This window comes from Leptidea sinapis, chromosome 25, assembly GCF_905404315.1.
Source record: "Leptidea sinapis chromosome 25, ilLepSina1.1, whole genome shotgun sequence".
NCBI lineage: Eukaryota > Metazoa > Arthropoda > Insecta > Lepidoptera > Pieridae > Leptidea > Leptidea sinapis.
In genome coordinates, this window is record NC_066289.1 from 12,992,121 (window position 1) to 13,009,174 (window position 17,054).

Genomic DNA, 17,054 nt, shown 5'->3' on the forward strand with positions numbered 1-17,054 from the left:
CCCACTATCTTGTAGGTTTCTAGACGAACTTGGATTATTTGTATATCCGTATTTGTATATATATTATAAGTGTCGGAACAGAAATCTCACCTATTTTTCCGTCTAGGTATACCAGTTTGTCATACCTGATAGCTACTTTTCTTCCCTTTTTCTCTCTCTCTGTTTTAGCAATTTTTTGAACTTCTTTTCTTTTCGAAAGTATATTTGGAGGGTAGTCTTCTTTAACATAATGTGTTGTTTTGTTAGTTCTGGACTCTCTCAGAATAGTTATATAACTATTTCTTGCCGAATGTAGTAAGAGTAACCACCACGGGACGTGGGTTTTCATTTTTTTTCCAATTCTGTATATATCCTGTATCTCCATATCTTCACACCTACCTGAAATTCATCATTTATAATATCTAGTACTTTTCTTTTCTGTAATTCAAAGCTTTCACCTTCTTCTTTTCCGAAAAATACTAAGTTTCTCTTTCTTAAGCCTTTTTCCAATCTATAGTTCTTTCTTGCTTTTGTATTTTTTCTTCTAATTCTATTTGTTTTTCAGACATTTCCTGAAGCATTGACTGTAGAGTCTATTTTCTGTAAAATTTCTTCTCTTAATTCTTGGACAGCTATTTTTTGTTTTTTGTTCTTCCCTTATTTCTAACAGCAGTGCTCTCATTTCTTCCATTTTTTTCTTTACAGTTTAATTAGGAATAACAAACTGCTAGCGCCCTCTATTTTTATGTTCTGGAACTATTGCTTTGGTTAGGTGGCGCTCTCTAGCGGTAGTTAGTTGAAATTTATTATGAGTGCCCTCTGTGAGCGAGTAGCGAAACTTCCTCCACTTGTTTATCGATTTATGGTTCTTATTTTAATGTCCTAGAGGTTCTCGCATCCTCCGTCTCCACGTCTCCGTTAGAAATCGCTGAATTTTGATTCGAATGAACTTTCGACTCGTAATGATAATGCAATTTGAATGATTTGAGGTTATTTAGATGATATTTTTCTTCACAAAGTTCGCACAATGTTCTCAAATCAATTAATTATTTTTCACTTTAATGCGTTGTTTTTTTTTGGACGCACAAATCGATCTTTAGCGTAATTATGGAGTTCTCAACACTTTTAGTCGGTAATGTTACTAATCACTCTTTCACTGTTTTTACGCAATGTTTCTCTTGTCCTTCACATTCACAGGTTCATTACAGTGTTTATCACTCGATTTTAACGATCAATCACTATTTCCACAGTTAATTATATATTTAAACTCGATTTATAGCCACAGTCGATGTCAACAACAGGACACTAGCGCCCCCCAAAATAATGTGCTTTTAGCCCAGAGAAAAAATATTCGCCGTCTTTGCCTAGAAAATGCTCGTCAACTGCCTCGTGAACACACTCTGAGGTTTTTCTATACAAAAGAAAATAGATAATAAATACCGGGGGCACGGATTGCAACTCGCGCTGAGTGAACAGATGCATCAAAAACAGGACACCACTTCACGCACTTTTGTCAGCAATGTGGCATAAAAATCCCCATTCATCGTAGTTTTTTTAATAATGTAATCGATAAACAAAATCTCTTAACAATACCAAAACACTGGCCATGGATACCGATTTTTCAACTTTGAACTTCCGTGGCGATTTTTCCCCCTTTTCTATCAACTGCAATGACGCTTGATTTGACTCCGGATAATATTGTCGGATCCATGTTTCGTTAACTGTGACAACACGAGTAAAAATATCATCAGGATTATCGCCACAGACACACCCCTTCAAAGTTGTGCTCGACGCTGCTTGCTTCTGTGACGTAAGCATTTTTGGCATCTAGCGCGCGCGCTAGTTAGTCGTGTCATATACTTTCAGCTTTCTGCTACAACTCAATTGTGATGAATATAGAGTTATTAATATGAGTGATTAATTAATTTATTAACTAAGTTTAGTTAAATTAATTGACGAGCGAGCCGGCCTGTTGAAGCAGCTCACCCCCGCGCCTTGAAATGAAATGAAATTATTTATTTTGCCTTTGAATAGGGTATGTCCAGATCTTAAATATTACAATGTTGCCACAATCCAGCTCAAATTAAAAGCATGCAAAAACTTAAAACTTAATTAAATATTCATATTATTGAAAGCATAGATTTTTTCACTCCAATATTTTTCCAGGTCATGTTAATTCTTCTGGCTAGTCTGTCTATGTGAATTGTGTTCTTGATTTTCTTGATGTGTATACCAAGTTATAATAAAGTTCTGTTCGTATTCAAGGGGTGCGTCACATATTCAATAATACTATAAAAATTATTTTCAACCAACCATTTGAAGAGTCTTAGCATAAACATTTTCTTTGACAGTATTTTCAAGTCCTCAGGCAATTTGTTATATAATTTTATACACATGTTATGGCTATTCCTAAGAAAAAGTGTTGTTTTAGGATAATGTTTCAAAACTAGTCTATGCGGCTGTCTGGTTGCTCTAGCATTGACCGCAACAGTTGACGTGAAAATATATTTATGGTTACGCACAAATTTGCAAGCCTCGAAAATGTACATACATGGTAGATTTAGCAGATTATGTTTTCTAAATAGCGTTTTGCAAGAGTGCCACGACCCTACACCTACTATTGCAAGTTAACATTTTTTTGGGCACCAAAAACTCGCTAAACATATGAACCATTACCCCATATTAGTAGTCCATAGCGTAAAACTAATGCAACGTATCCATGATAGGCCATAAAGGATAGCTTTTGTGACCCTATTCTTCTTAACCTATTAAGTACGTAGACAAAACGATTAATTTTGTTACAAACTTTGTAAATACGACTAGTGTAGTTGAGATATTTATCAATATGTGTTCCCAAAAAAAAAATACATTTTCAATTTCATTTATATTGTAACTGTATTATTATATTTTATATTTAATTGCATTTGTTGACGTCCTTTTACATTAAACTGTAAATAATTTGTCTTTGATAAATTAACATTTAAATTATTCATATCAAGCCATTTGATTATTTTATCCAACGTCATATTTATTTCTAATTCATATTCGTTATTAAACTGACTGATTATTAAAACTGACATAGATACGGCGCGACTAGTATACTTAAGTTATTTCCATAGTATTATGTCCTATGGTATATTGCTATGGGGCAACGCTGCCGATATTAATACAATATTTGTGCTGCAGAAGAGGGCTATTCGCGCTATTTATAACCTAGGTCCTAAAGAATCATTGAGAGCAAAATTTAAAGAAATTAACATCTTGACTGTTGCTTCTCAATATATTCTTGATAATGTAATGTATGTTCATAGGCAGATAAGTGAATTTGCCAGAAATTGTCAGAACCATAATGTTAACACCGGGAACAGACATAAACTTATGATGCCTACTACTCGGCTAAGTCGAGTTAGTAAGTCTTTTGTGGGGCGATGTATATGCTTTTACAACAAGATCCCAGAAAATGTTCAAAACAAAAGTATAACGTTATTCAAAAGAATTGTTAAAAAACGTTTGTGTGGTAAAGGTTACTATAACATAAATGACTTTCTTAATGATACCACAAATTGGGAATGGAGTGACCGCTCTCAGGCTATTAAATAATAAGTTTAATTGAACAATATTACTTTGTAAACATATTTTTTCGATGAAAAAAAAAGCCCGCTGAGTTTGTTGCGCCCGTTCTTCTCAGGTCTGAGGCCTTCATTATATTTGTCATGTTTAATGTGAGACGATATAACAATTGCAATGTCATCAGCAAACATTAGGGATCGATAATTAGTCACTTTAGGAAAGTCATTTACATAAAGTAACAACAAAAGTGGCCCCAATACACTTCCCTGGGGAACTCCACGATTATTATAGAGGCAGTTTGATTGAGAAGTAGTGACTGTAATTGTATTATCATGAAAATTTAGTTGGGTACACTGCTCCCTACCCTGAAGATACGACTTGAACCATAGTAGAATTGTTTCCCTTCGGATAATCCTAGTGCCTGCGCCGTTGCAGTAGCCGATGTGATACTGCAGGGCATGGATATTTTTATACCAAGCTCTGTAGTACCGATTGGTGGCAGATCACAGCCCTGGTTTGATGCGTCAGTTAAAGCAGCATCTGATTGCAGAAAACAGGGTATCGAACTTGGGTTGCGGCGCTGGGCACAAAGGATCCGAACTGCAAAGTTCTTAAGAGGAAATATAACCGTGCCTCCAGATTTTTTAAGCGGCAAATCGCCCGTGCGATGTCAAAACACGTCGTCAAAATCGGCGAGCAGCTTTCCAGTTACCCGACTGGATCACGCAAGTTCTGGTCGTTGTCGAAAGCTGCTCTAGGTAACTTCAACCAGCCGTCCATGCCGCCGTTGCACATGAGGAATGACACCCTGGCCCATACGGCAAAAGAGAAAGCCGATCTACTGTGCGCTCTTTTCGCCTCCAACTCGACTATTGACGACAACGGAAAAACACCGCCGACCATCCCGCGGTGTCAGCTCTATGCCTGAAGTACAGTTCAGACAGAAAACTGTTAGGCGAGCTCTGTTTTCGTTGGACGTCAGGAAGTCGAGCGGGCTGGATGGCATTTCTCCAATCGTGCTTAGAACGTGTGCCCCAGAGTTGACGCCGGTGCTAACGCGTTTATTCCGGCACTCTTATTCCAAAGGCGTAGTCCCTGACTCATGGAAGTCAGCCCTTGTCCATCCGATCCAAAAAAAAAGGAGACAGTTCGGATCTGGCAAACTACAGGCCTATTGCTATTACCTCCCTGCTCTCCAAAATCATGGAGAGCATAATAAGCCGCCAGCTTTTAGTATACCTAGAGGGTCACCAGTTGATCAACGACCAACAATACGGCTTTCGCCATGGTCGGTTGGCAGGTGATCTTCTGGTATACCTATCACATATATGGGCGGCGGCTATTGAAAGTAAAGGGGAAGGCCTGGCAGTTAGCCTGGATATAGCGAAGGCCTTTGATCGTGTATGGCACAAGGCGCTCCTCTCAAAACTTCCATCATTTGGGCTTCCCGAGAGCTTATGCAAGTGGACCTCCAGCTTCCTCACTGGGCGTAGCATACAAGTCGTTGTCGACGGTTTTTGCTCGAATCCCAAGCCTGTGAACGCTGGAGTGCCCCAAGGCTGTGTGCTATCTCCCACGCTGTTTCTTCTGCATATCAATGATATGTTGGACACCTCCAACATACATTGCTATGCAGACAACAGCACTGGTGATGCCGTATACACGGGCCATGCAAGTCTCTCTCGGGAAAACGTCGACCAGTGCCGGGAGAAACTTGTGTCTTATATCGAGTCCTCTCTCAAGAAGGTCGCGGAATGGGGTAAATTGAACCTTGTCCAATTCAACCCCCAGAAGACTCAAGTTTGCGCGTTTACCACAAAAAAATCCCCATTTGCCGTATCGACAACACTTCCCTAAAAGCCTCGCCTTGTATCGGAATACTGGGTCTCGAAATCTCGAGCGATTGCCAATTCCGTGGCCATCTGGAGGACAAAGCCAAATTGGCTTCGAAGAAGCTGGGCGTCATGAATAGAGCACGGCAATACTTCAAGCCGGCCCACATTCTAGCGCTCTACAAAGCGCAGGTCCGGCCACACATGGAGTATTGCTGTCATCTTTGGTCTGGCGCACCCCAGTATCAGCTCGATACATTTGACCGCGTGCAACGCAGAGCAGCTCGAATTGTCGGGGACCCAGTGCTCTGTAAACGGCTAGATCACTTGGCGTTGCGTAGAGACGTCGCTTCATTGTGTGTCTTCTACCGTATTTATCACGGGGAGTGTTCCGAAGAGTTGTTCAGCCTGATTCCCGCCGCCGAATTCCACCTTCGCACGACACGCCACAAGTTAGGATATCATCCCCACCATCTGGATGTGTCACGGTCCTCCACAGTGCGGTTTTCTAGGAGCTTTCTTCCACGTACTGCAAAGCTGTGGAATGAACTTCCTTGTGCGGTGTTTCCGGGACGATACGACGATACGATACGATATTTTTGCTAGTATTGTAATCAGAGTTATGGGTACATAATTCGACATTTCAGTTTTTTCACCTTTTTTTATATAGTGGTCTTATTATTGATAGTTTTAAAATACTTGGATAAACAATTTTTTCAAAAGAAATGTTAATAAGATGCGTAAAAATTGAAGCTAATTCGTCTTTACAGGCCTTAAAAATCTTAGTCGGAATTTCATCATATCCGCAAGTATTTGAAGTTTTTAATGATTGGATAATTTTATTGAAGTCTTCTGTACTAAAATAATTTAAATAAAATGAATTGATCATAGGTTTTATAGTTTTACAAGCTTTCAATGTATTTATCTTATGGTAAATGTCGGATTCTAAATTACAATACTTATTGAACTCAGTAGCCATTTCCAAGGGATCAGTTACTGTTCTATTATCTATTTTTAATTTCTCTATATTATGGGTGGGAGGTCCGTTGCTATTCTCTTCTTTAATAACTGTCCATGAAGCTCGGGCAGCATTTTTACTATCTTCTTATATATAAAATACTCGTGTCACAATGTTCGTTCCCGTACTCCTCCGAAACGGCTTGACCGATTCTCATGAAATTTTGTGAGAATATTGAGTAGGTCTGAGAATCGGCCAACATCTATTTTTCATCCCCCTAAATGTTAAGCGTGGTCCACACGATTTTTTTTTTTATTTTTTTTACATTTTTTTTTTTTAAATTTGTTTGATTATGAGTCAGCCTTAAAAAATACATACAACTTCAAATTTTCACCCATCTACAATCAACAGTTACTTTTGTATCGCGATTTTAATATCGGCAATACAACGTTTGCTGGGTCAGCTAGTTTTTTATATAATTCATGGACTTGAGTTTTTTGAGCATGGTAAATACATTTCCTTAAAATTCTAGATTAGTTGAGATATTTTATTTTATTTTCTTTACATTTTGTTCTGTAGTATCTGAAACGTAGACTTCTTTTTGTTTTACAACTTTTTTTAGCCCTTTGGTGACCAAATTAGGACCTTTCAACTTATTAGTAATCTTTACTCTAAGTTTTGGGAAGCATTGTTCAAAAAATAATTTTATTATGTCATAAAATGACTGGAAGCTAAATTGGGGTCATTTTCAGCATGTACGTCACTATATGTTAAACTTTTTAGGTACATTTGGAATTTTTTCATGTTTGCCTTTGAGAAATCCCTTTTCATTATATACCAGCTACTGACTGGTCTTGTTTTATTTTTAACGTCAAATTTCAAAAATTGAGCCGTATTATGATCCGATAGTTGTAAATGTTCTATTTCACCTTTTGCTGTTTTTATGTTACTTAGCACAAGATCTAATCAAGCTGCACCTCGGGATGGAACTTCGATGTGAGAAACAAAATTGTATATATTAAGCATGTCACGGAGATGTTTAGTTGGAGGTGTAGATAACAATATGTCAATATTAAAGTCTCCGGTATTTATACTTTTCCTATTTCTATATAGGAATTGGTGATGTCATGCAATAAATATTCAAGTTTCGATATAAATTTTGAAGCAAATTTTTTATGAGAATTATAAATAGTTACAAATAATAATTAAGTTCTATGTGGTATCTCTATCGTACAACAAAAATATTGGGCTCCTGAAGCTCGTTAGATATGATACCTTTTTTAAGAAGTATACATGATCCGTTTTGTTTTCCTAGAGCAGCTTGCAACCAGCACATAGTGCTAGCGAACGAGATTCAGGGTACTGGCTTCAGGCCACTTCTTCGAGTAACATAGGGATACTTTTCGATAATTCCAGCTTCTCAATCGCAGTTGGTTTACGCCTGGGTATCCCTAGAACAGTTCCCCATATGTGCCGCTGCGGAGGCAATGTAGACAGCCTTGGTCACCATGGCTTATCTTGCCGCCGCAGTGCGGGCCGTCTCTCACTCCATGCCGCCTTAAACGTCGTCTTGCTTCGGGCCTTTGCTACCATCAACGTGCCGGCTATCCTAGAGCTGAATGGAATTTCACGTGATGATGGTAAGAGGCCTGATGGCATAACGTTCATTCCTTGGAGTCTTGGAAAGCCACTGGTGTGGGATGCGACTTGTGTGGACACGCTATCCCCCTCTCAAATTGAACATTCATCTAGAGTGCAGCGGCGGAAACTGCCGAAAACCTAAAGCGGAGGAAATATGCATCACTTGGTGATGGATACATATTTGTTCCCTTTGGAGTGGAGACGATGGGTCCTTGGGGTTCATCGGCACAAAAACTCGTAAAAGAGCTATCCAGGCGTCTAACCTATTTAACAGGTGACCCAAGATCTGGTACGTACATCTGTCAAAGGATAAGTTTGGCTATACAAAGAGGTAACGTTGCCAGCTTCATGGGCACTTTACCTGCCGATAGCGTTCTTAATGATATTTTTATTTGTAATTAATTAATTTTGTTAGATTATTTAAGTTTTATTTTATTATTTTTTATAGAAATAGCGTTATTAATTATTAAGTCAAATGTATATAAATAAATAAAAGTAGTGCACATAGTTAAGTATTTTAATATTTTTTTCAAATCCTTTTTGGATAAATGTTTCCGTCAGGAATTTTTTGTTATTTATTTCCAACAATTCTCTCTTTGCCAGAATACTAGCAAATGGAACTGGGTATCTTTATAATTAGATACGAAAACAGTTGCCACTACTATTGTTAGTTACTGTATTAAAGTTTTCTTGTTATTTTAATAAGTCTTTACTGTCAGTTTTTTGTACTATGGGAAAGTAATCTAATAGTGTCAATTTCCGAGTTATTTTTGGTTTCTTATAGTGTTTAGAATATCTTGAGCGATGCACAAATGATGCTACTTTTTTTGGATCTAGATACGAGCAGTGTGCTTTGCATTAGGTATCTATTGCTATATTTATTTTTTTATTGATATGCATAACGTAAAGTTGTTTGTTTATTTTGGATCTCAATATATTCCACAGACCTATTTAACTTTGGTGTGCTTTTGATGCTAGAGTGATTGTTGAAATCTATATCTGTAAAATTTTATTTTGTACAGTTCAATTTCTGTTTATATATCCTGCGATTTTTATTTATTTTTTGGTTGGGTGTACAGATCTGTAGTAAGGATTGAATTTTTTGGTATTGTTTATCAATTAATTCCTTAAGTGCAAAATTTTCCGAGAGAATATTTTCTATTTCAACTTCCGCAGATTCTAGCTTATTTAGTAATTCAGTTATTTTGTTTTCCTATTCTTCAAATTTGTTACTATTACTATACAATTCTGGGCAATTTCTATTTTCAAGGCTAGGTTTCATGAAATAGATACCATGCTCATCATCTTTATCAACTGTCAAAGAATCAAAGGAATTATGAATTTGTACATTAGGTCGATACTTTTTGCGATATGTCACATTATCTTTAAGAGAAGATGACGACGTAGATTGCTTCCTGAGGATATTTATTACTATTCCAGCAATCAGCACATTTCCATGAAGTTTTTTTCTCTGGCTACATGATAAAAAATCTCCCAGGATTGACATTTGCACATTCTAAATCATAGTAGTATTTTCAAAAAGAACAACATAAATACTGTTTATCCGGTAGAACATTTTTACACTTTAAAGCCATCATGAGATTTACGTGAAAAGGAATTTCTGATATATTGTTTAAGTAAGGATTTAAGGCGTTATCCCTCTTTGCACTTATCCAACTCCGTGTTTCATTCCCGAGCTAGAAAAGTACTAGTTAAGCTGGAGAAAAGAGAGATGAGAAAATTCACTTAATAATAATAGAGGGATAATGAATTCCATCTTAAGGCACTAAGTGCTGTTAATCGATATAAAAATGAATTTAGTACTACTACACGGTTCATCCGAAACGTTGACCTTCACCGCGACCTAGAGCTTCCGACATAGCTCAACACTTTAAAGAGATCTCGCGACGCTTCTTTGACAAGGCGCCTAACCATCCCAACATCTTGGTTAGGAAGGCATGCGGGTACACCCCCCTTCACCATAGTCTCAACCCAATAAGACGTCCCAGACACGTAACGGTAGACCCGGATGACGAAATCACCATCGCGAACGCGACACCCACACAAACACCGACACAGACACGCACACACCGCCTTCGCAGGCGTAGGCGCGGTCAACCACCGCAAACCACTGGCACTCGTCACTCTGACGATGGCCAGCGGCCCGCACCCTAGATACACCACACATTGTTTTGATACCCGACGAGACGTTAGTCCTCGTCCTGTAATCGTTTCACTACATTCACTAACACACGGACTGACTGACGGACTGACATACACCACTTACACAACCACAAACACACTCCACAAAGAGACACAAACACAAACATACATGCACACTAACATTTACACACATACAAACATACATACATACAATCATAAACACATACATACACACTTACATACATTACACTAAACATCACCACACTCGCCGGGGAGTGTGTTCTTCTCATCTTTTCATCTTCATTTTCATTTTCATTCTCTCTCCTTCCCACAAGCACACAGCCGGTCTGAGGTTCGAGTCTCCTTAGGAGACGCCCCGCGACTGTTGTTGCGTAGTCTTTGCGGCCTCCACCGCCCACGTCCTACTTCGCTGTGACACTCGACTCGGACACTCGAGTCCGACATATTACGCCCCGTTCCGGGGCGTAAATACGTGTTACGTGTTTCCTCCTCTCAAAAAAAAAAAAAAATAAGACTTTATTATAAGAGCAATGATCAATCATAAAAAAAAATATTTTTTGACAAACTATGTTTAATTTGGTTTCCATCTCTTGATTTGATAGAATTAATTAAAATTGTTTAATAAGACTTATTATTACATTATTGTTTACAATAAGTAATTAAGCGCAGCTAATGACTTTTAACCAAGTTTCGTTATATATATTTCGTATAACATAAACGAGTTTTGTAAAAAAGGAATTGTTCATTAGGTTATTACTTCACTATTTCGATTTATTTTTAAAGTTTATAAAGTGATAAAATGATTGTCAAAATTTTAATTATTAACTTTATGCATACGTTATAACTTCCAAATTAGAACAGCTAGAAATACGTGAGTTTTTGCATTTTATAGAACTCGTCAAGAGGATGTTCGCGCAGTTACTTTGATTATTTGCACTTAGTGAGTTCTTGCAGTAAACCGACGATATTATCTTCAAGGCATAGGCTACAAAATTTCAGTGTAAGAATATGACTAAAATTCAAAATTTTTGTGCACCTTAACATAAACTTTATTTCTTGTCGTAAACTTTAAAATAAAAAAATAGGACACGGTCTTGCGCATAGGAGCGCCCGTCACCCAGTGACCACCACTTGTACAAGAACGTAAATATGAGAAATTTAGTATTTAATATGTTATTTAATCAGTACTTTCTTTCTTTTCTTCTTTTACCAGAGATTCATATTTAGAGTCCTGTTTTATGTTTATTGAGCTAATACCAACATTATTTAAAAAGTATGTTGGTTTTTAGCGTTATAGCCATAAAAATAGACAAGGCTTAAATTTGTGGTTGCAACTGCCATGTGCCTGATTAGGTGAAGTTATCGACTTAGAAGTTAAGGTTCAGGTACTATTATAAAAACAAATAAACAGATGGCTCGGGAAAAAATTGTAAATGTTTAGATTTTTTTCAGATATCAATTTCCAAAGTATTAATTTTCATAATTAGAATTATTAATGTAAAAATGTTTAGTAAAGTTCGTAAAATTTTAGAGTTATGGTCTAATTTGATTCAAAATTATCTGTGACCGTGAGTGACGTGTGAACTTGACGTTGGACTTTTGGCGGGAACCTCAATTGGCGCGGTTTACAAAAATTTTTGAATTTTAATTTTATATTAATAATTCAAGTATTTCTCGTTGTTTTGCTATTAAAAATAATTAATAATATAGTGAGTGGCTGCTGAGATGGAGGGATATGAGGGGGGCGGGGATAGCCCGCCTACCTCACTGAAACGTCCTCGGTCCGAAGACAACCAATAAAAAATGTTGATGGTGATGGTGGAGGCGATGAGAAGGACTTTTTACCCTATTATAAACCCAACTATAAAAGACTATACCCCGAAAATACGATAAATACAGAATATAAAGTTTCAGTGAGCAATGAAAATCTGGGCAACAAGAGCCCTACTTATTTAAACCATATTTTCGCCAATGACATCAAAGGTGTGACGGCTATACAGCGTGTCAACGCAAGTAAAATAGCTGTTATTTTTAAACAGTGTAATACAGCCCATAATTTTATTAATAACAGTTATTTTTTAACTAAACATGGTATGAGGGCATTTATTCCAGCTGCTCAAATAGAAAAAATTGGAGTCATAAGATTTGTTCCAACCAATATCTCAAACAAAGAACTTTATAGCAGATTGAGCTCCATTTACGAAATAATAGCTATAAGAAGATTTACAAAGAAAATTGGTAAAGAACGTGTCCCACTACTGACTGTGAGCATAACTTTTTTTATCTAATTTGTTACCCGATAATGTTCAATACGATCTATTCTCTTATATAGTATTTGAATATGTTCCACCATTACAGCAATGTTTTAAATGCTTTAAATTAAAAAGTTTTGCTTACTGTTCAAAACTCTGCAAAAGTTTGCAACAGTAAGCAAAGATGTTCCATATGTGGAAGTGATCACTTGTTTAAATAATGTAATAAACCTAATGAAATCTGCTGTGTAAATTGCAGTGGATATCATTTAGCAATCTCCAAACTATGTCCAATTAAAATTAAGAAAATTATGGAAAAAAAACAAAAAGTAACATATGCAAGTGCTACAACTAAGAATTTAAATACAAGAAAAGAATTAGATTTCCCCCTTCTTTCAACACCCAAACAACCATTTGTAAATAATATTGTAAATAAACCTATGCATAAAATTATACATAAACCTGTAAATAAAACTGTAGATAAATCTGTAAATAATATTGTAGATAGTGTAAATAATGATAAGTATGTCTGTACACAACAAGACATTAAAAACCATATTGTTGCCAACAATGATGTGCTGATGGCCCTAGTACAGACACTGGTGGAACTGGCTAATAAAGGTGATGATGCTCCTACCACTGTTGCAACAATTAAAGATGCTTTAATAAAAAAATTAAAATAATGGATCCATACCATACTCATTCAAAGTTACATATCGCTCAATACAATATACAAAGTGCAAATAGCAAAAAACCCTTACTTACTACATTTTTAAATGAAAAGTCTATTGATATATGTTTATTAAATAAAACTTGGTTTAAAGATAATAGTTTTAAAATACCCGGATATAATATTTATAATAAAAACTCTAATAACCATCATAATGGAGGAGCAATACTCATTCAACCTTATTTAAAATATAATATCTTAGACACTACTTTTTATGAAGATATTCAAACCATTGCTCTGTCCTTGTCTACTAGTAGTGGAAATTTGACTATTCTTTGTGTTAACTGTCCTCCTAAGGGACATATAAGAATAAATAGACTGCAAAATATTATTAATAATCTTCCAAAACCTATTTTAATAGGTGAAGATTTCAATGCCCATCACATTGCATTTGGTTGTATATCTACTAAAAGCAGAGGCCTGGATTTATTAGTGTTGGCCTCGCATCACTTTGCGATTGGTCTGTCCATGATGATACTATGGGAAGTTACCATTATCCAAGAATAACAGCGATCTCAATTTGTATTGATAAATATCACATCTCCAATCTCAATTCTCCAGTAGATAGGTTTATATATAAAAAAGCTAATTGGGAATCAGATAAAAATCTCTCCAAAACATTATTTGATAACCTGGTTTTAAAATTGCATGATCCAGTTTCAAGTTACAATGATTTCTGTGTATGTTTAGATACTCTTAAAGAAATGACAATTCCAAAGTTCACTAAACGAAATAACTTTGTAAGTAGGCAACCAGCACCTTGGTGGAATAATATTTGTGAACAAAGTGTTATAGCTTCATATAATGCATTAAAACTATACAGAAGTGCGCCTAATATAGATAATTATATAAACTACAAAAAAAAAAGATGCATTAAAAAAAAGGACTATCTCAGAACAGAAAAAGATAGGAGGGAATAATTATGTAACTCTTTTAATAGAACTACTCCAATAATTAAGATTTGGAATCTCATCAAAATATTCAAAGGTAAGAGTAGGCAATAAATCATATGGAGATGAGTTTATTTCTCCATTTCTAGAGAACTTATCCGATAAAAGAGTTTTAACTGAGACTAATGACTTAGATAATTTATATAAATTAAACAATGATGATAAAAATTCAAAATTTTTACTTAATTCATTTACATGGAATGAATTTACAAAGAGTTTACAATCTAGACAAAACACAACTCCAGGTCTCGATGATTATCCTTACATGATTATTAAAAATTAAGATGAATCTGCTCAAAAGGTTTTCCTTAATATCCTAAATCTACTTTGGTACAAGAAAATTATTCCACAGTCATGGAAAACTTCAATGTGTTATCCCCATACTCAAGCCTGAGAAATCTCCGGAGCTTGCCAGTTCTTACAGACCAATATCCTTATCTTCTTGTCTTGGTAAAATATTTAATATGATTAAAGTTCGTCTCGACTGGTATGTTGAATCCAATCATATCATCCCACAATTTCAATACGGATTTCGTAGAGGGTGTTGTTGTGCAGATAGTTTTGCCAGTTTAATCTCTGAACTGAAACATACGAAATATAAGAAGTTACAAACTGTTTGTGTATTCCTTGATGTTCAAGGTGCTTTTGATAGTGTAGATCCTGCCATACTTGTTAGAATTTCGACTAGATTAGGAATACCAGGACTGCTTAGTAAATGGATATTAAATTTTTTGAATAATAGAATACTATATGTAAAATACAATAATCAATTAGGTGGCCAAAAACTGCATCAAAAGGTACAATGCAGGGTGCTGCAATATCACCTTTGTTGTACAATATATATAATTGTGAAATTTGTAAATATGTAAATAGTTATGATGTAAATATTTTACAATTTGCTGATGACATTGTTTTGTATAGCTGCAATTATAATTTGCAGATTGCCATCAACAAAATTTGGTTAATTTTTATTATTTCAACTCTTTCAATATTATCATGAAATTTTACATTTAACGATCAACCCATCTAAAAGCAGTGTAATGATTTTTGGACATGATAATCCAATTTATAGTATTTTTTATAATGGACAAATTATTAACAGAGTAAATTCAAAGAAATTTTTGGGCATAACAATAGACAGAAAACTAACATTTGAAGAACATATAAAAACCATATCCAAAAGTGCACTTAAGGGATTAAATGTATTGCTGGTATATCCTGTGGAGCAGATCCCAAAATACTTTCAATTTTGTACAAATCTATTGTCAGAAGTCACTTTGACTATAGCTCACTTGCATACATGAACAGCAGGCATGCAAATAAATTAGATATCATACAGAACAGAGCTGAGAATAGTATCTGGTGCAATGTGTTCAACTCCTATAAGGGCCATGGAAGTTGAAACAAAAATAATGTCTTTAATTTTGAGGCCGCTTTTGCTTGCAGAAAGATACTGTCTCAAAGTAATATACTCTAATAACAAATTAATAATGAGTAAAATTTTATTTTATATAAATAGATCTGTAGGATCATTAACAACAGGGATTGATCTCTTAAGTGGTATCTCTCCAGAATTGCCCAACATACTTCTAGAAACAGATATGAAATTTTGTAAAATAAGAAAACAATCACAATGGCCATGTTACTCCTTTTCTTACCAGTGTATTTTTCAACCCTTAACAGAAATGAAAAACACAATAAACAACAATTTAGATATGCTATAATTTTTAAGTAATAATAAAACATACTATGTTATGTATACTGATGGAACTAAAGGGAGTGACTATGTACATTCTGCTCTATATGATCCACAAACCAAATTTTGTAAAAATTTTGTTCTACACCAATCATGTTAAATTTTTATAGCAGAATTATATGCAGTCTATCAGGCATTAAGGCGCTATAGTCCTAAAAAGTAACATTTTTAAAAATCTACTTAAAATACTTCTACAAATACTACGGTTCTAATTTTTTGACATGTTTATCTTCATTTCTTTATCTAAATTATGGCTGTTTCGAAAACACGATTACGAAAAAAAATCTCGATAGATTTTTTTTTTTTTAATTGTCTTTTTTATTTTAATTGTTTATATTATCATAAAACTATGATAGCTATAAGCACAAAACTTATTTTATTCGATAGTTTATTAGTACTTATAAGTTTTCACTGTGGGATTTATCAATACGCTTTATGAATTATTTTATATTAATTTTTTTCGTAATAAACCAAACGCGACGCCTTGGTTGCATGCTCGCTCAAGCCAGAAGTACGCCCCTGACCACTGTCAAGGAAGGTATTGTGTTCGTGTCTCTCGGGCTCACATTACGTAAGATTTTAGCAAACAAGTACAAAGCGGGAATCATAGTAAAAAAATAATGATGATGCGACAGCGTATTTGTTGAAATATATAGGTAAATGTAAGTCGGAAAGTACTAAAATAAAATTTACGTAATATTATTTTGAATATTATGCCACGCGGGATTTTTGTATATATGTACTTTAGGGAAGTTAGATAAATCCAAGATGACCGCTGCACAAAATTATGATTTCAGCAATATGGATATCGTGTCCGAGGTTCTCGAGGGTGCAGATAACGATTTTGGGATCATTTTTGAAATCCAAGATGGCCGCCGCACAAAATTATGATTTCAGCAATATGGATATCGTGTCCGAGGTTCTCGAGGGTGCAGAGAACGATTCTGTGATCATTTTTGAATTCGAAGATGGCCGCCGCACAAAATTATGATTTCAGCAATATGGATATCGTGTCCGAGGTTCTCGAGGGTGCAGAGAACGATTCTGTGATCATTTTTGAATTCGAAGATGGCCGCCGCACAAAATTATGATTTCAGCAATATGGATATCGTGTCCGAGGTTCTCGAGGGTGCAGAGAACGATTCTGTGATCATTTTTGAAATCCAAGATGGCCGTCGCACAAAATTATGATTTCAGCAATA

General features: G+C 35.5%; 1 long non-coding RNA gene across 1 annotated transcript; it reads right to left on the reverse strand.

Annotated features, from left to right (window-relative positions):
* Nucleotides 1-14,258: 14,258 nt before the first annotated feature.
* LOC126971972 (uncharacterized) lies at nucleotides 14,259-16,585 on the reverse strand. The gene is made up of 2 exons (XR_007731014.1): nucleotides 15,845-16,585; nucleotides 14,259-14,677 (listed from the first exon to the last, which is right to left on the reverse strand). It is a non-coding gene; the product is annotated as an uncharacterized LOC126971972 (long non-coding RNA).
* Between the last annotated feature and the right edge of the window lie 469 nt (nucleotides 16,586-17,054).